Below are 2,898 nucleotides of genomic sequence, written 5' to 3' on the forward strand. Positions count from 1 at the left end.
CGCCCTTGTATACACAAATATATACGTATTTGCTCATTAAAATACCCGAGAAATTCAAGTATGCTCGACTTCAAACATTTAAATCAAATCCTGAATTATATCCTCAAGATGTTTGAACATGTTGGAACTATTCGAACAGCTAATCTGCTATATCTTCCATTTAATTTTATTTCGTTTTTTATAAAACAGTATAACCGCAAATAATCATACACAATATAATCTTCGAATTTTTTGAAATGGCTAGCTTTGTTCGTTTCAAATATTCGAACAACAAAATACCTGAAGCATCGAGCAGTTCGAAAAATATTTGATACATTTAAATTAATATTGTGTATTTAAACTGATAATGGTTAGGATATTTTAAGTGCTGAATTTAATATATTGGTTGGCATAAATTCCCAAGTTTCCGTGAAATCTAAAAGCATTCATATATAGTAACAGATATAAGAGCAGTATCTTATTTTTAAAAGCATATTTGTCAAATTAGACATTGACATAGTTAAGCGCATAAAAATTCAACAACTTCACTGGCTTGGACATGTCGTGCGAATGGTAGAAAGTGCTCTAGCTAGAAAGAAGTTTGATTCAGTAACCGCAAGTGAAAAACCGCAGTAGAGGACGTCCGCAACTTCGGTGAAAGGACAAGGTGACCAACGATTTGGGGGCGCTCGGTCCTATCAACTGGTGTCAGCAAGCTACTAATCGGACTGACTGGCGGAGGCTATTCGACGCGGACAAGGACGACGCACGTCTGCAATGAGCAACTGAGTAGGTAAGTAAGTCAAATAAGACTAAAAATAAGACTTTTATTTCATTTTATATTATACTGTGACAACCTGTGCAGTTTAAAATTATAAGAATTTAAATTGTTTTATATTTGCCATTATCCATACAAAAAATGAATATATTTTTCTATATATGCTTATACGGATATGACGCATATGACATATGGCTTTATGATATATACATCCATAAAAAATCAACCGGATATAATATGCGCTTATTATACACAAACTTCTATGCCTTGCTTCCATCAAGGATTAAAATATAAATTCTCAGCAGCATTTACTAGAGCAATTAAATCAGGAAATGCTTCATAATTTTTTTTTTTCACACAAAAAATTATAAAGCAATTAAATAAAAAGCTAGGTTAAAACATTTAAATTTTCAAAAGAAATAATTCATTTGTAATGTTCAGTTTACCATTTCTCATTACGCACTATTAACTTTCATTTGAAGAGGAAGTCGTGCTTTTCAGAATTGTTTATTCATTGACCACTGCACTCCTTTTGGAGGTCATCCTGTTCAGCTTATGAAGAACGTTAAACCTTGGTATCACAATGGTCCATTATTTGACCTTAAGTGAATTTTGCTCTACAAGACCGCCTCTTTAATCTAACCTAATCTAAATAAATTTCATACAACACAAGACAGCATAGTTGTTGTTGCAAAATGAAAATTATTTTTCGAGTATAAATACATTTGAATAGTTACTTTATTGTGTCTGTGCTTCTTCACACAGATTAAATGATATACACCAATGAAATAGTTGGTGACTAATTATTTGAACAAAGTCTGTTTATATAATCCAAACTTGTTTACATAATTATTCATGGGGGTAGCCAAGTAATTTATCATAAAGGAGGAAGTAATATTTTAACAAAAAAGAAAAAGAGTGCATTAGTTCTGCGACCTCCCAATTGAGATAGATCAATAGTAAAGCACGCGTGCATTTGAAGTTATCTGCAACAATTGAAGCCAGATATGAAAGCATAGGGAAGAGAGTGTGATGTGAGTTCATGAATTTCACGCAATGAAATTTGCTGCGTTTCTTCAGCTTGACACGCATACATATGCAATGTTATGTTTATGTTTACCTTTTAATGTTGAATATTCTGAATTTCTGTGCTCTGCACTACTACACACAAGCATTTTATACGTTTACACAAAACAAAACAAATTTAACACTGATGAGAGTTCATGACAGTTTAAACTGAATTGACAGGTCATGTTGTCGTCAAGTTCATCTCACGTTCATGATAATATAAATAGGCCCACATACTTGTTTGAACTTTGTTGCTAAATGTGTGCGCTACAAAATATCCCATGGAAAATCGCATTTAATTTAGCATGAAATTAGAACAACTCGCACACGCCCTTAATAACCATTTCTTCCAATAACTGCATAATCACTGCGTTTGATTCGCAAGCTATCTTATTGAGACTATACACAATTCAAACTATGTCAGATAATTTTCCTTAACTACTTAACTATCTGCAGCTGTTGTTGTTGAACATAGGTTTGTTGTTTTCAAACTCTGTTGCAAAATTCGAGTTTTTTAGAATTTACATAATAATTTTTGTTTGATGAATCTCGCTCTAATTCATTTCAATTAATTTAAAGTTGTTGCTGTCAGTATATGTTGCTTATTATATATCATATTTATTATAACTGGCTACAGAATTTCTTATTTCTGAATTTTTATAGTAAACCTAATTTTATAATATTCTAACAAATCGTTACTTCACCTCAAGACAATGATGGTAATTTATTTCAAATTAAGTTGTTGTTTTATTCGATTTGCCAAGATAGCTTGCGAATTGAACGAGCAAAAGATAAAAATAATATGTTAAATGGAACTTTCATTTCAATAGACTTTCTTATTTTGTTCTCATTAGTTCTTATAAAAGCTAATTCTTCAAATCTGCCCGTTTTTCCTTAACTGTTGATTTTTTTCATTTCAATAACCTTTCTTCTTTTTTTTTTTGCTATTATTTTTTATAAATTCAAAATCTTGCTACCTTCTCCTGATCTGCTTCTAAACTACTACCACGGATAAGTTTAAAGAAGAAATTCTAACACTATTTATATCTTTTATATTATTTGATATGACTTCA

This window comes from Teleopsis dalmanni, chromosome 1, assembly GCF_002237135.1.
Source record: "Teleopsis dalmanni isolate 2A chromosome 1, ASM223713v2, whole genome shotgun sequence".
NCBI lineage: Eukaryota > Metazoa > Arthropoda > Insecta > Diptera > Diopsidae > Teleopsis > Teleopsis dalmanni.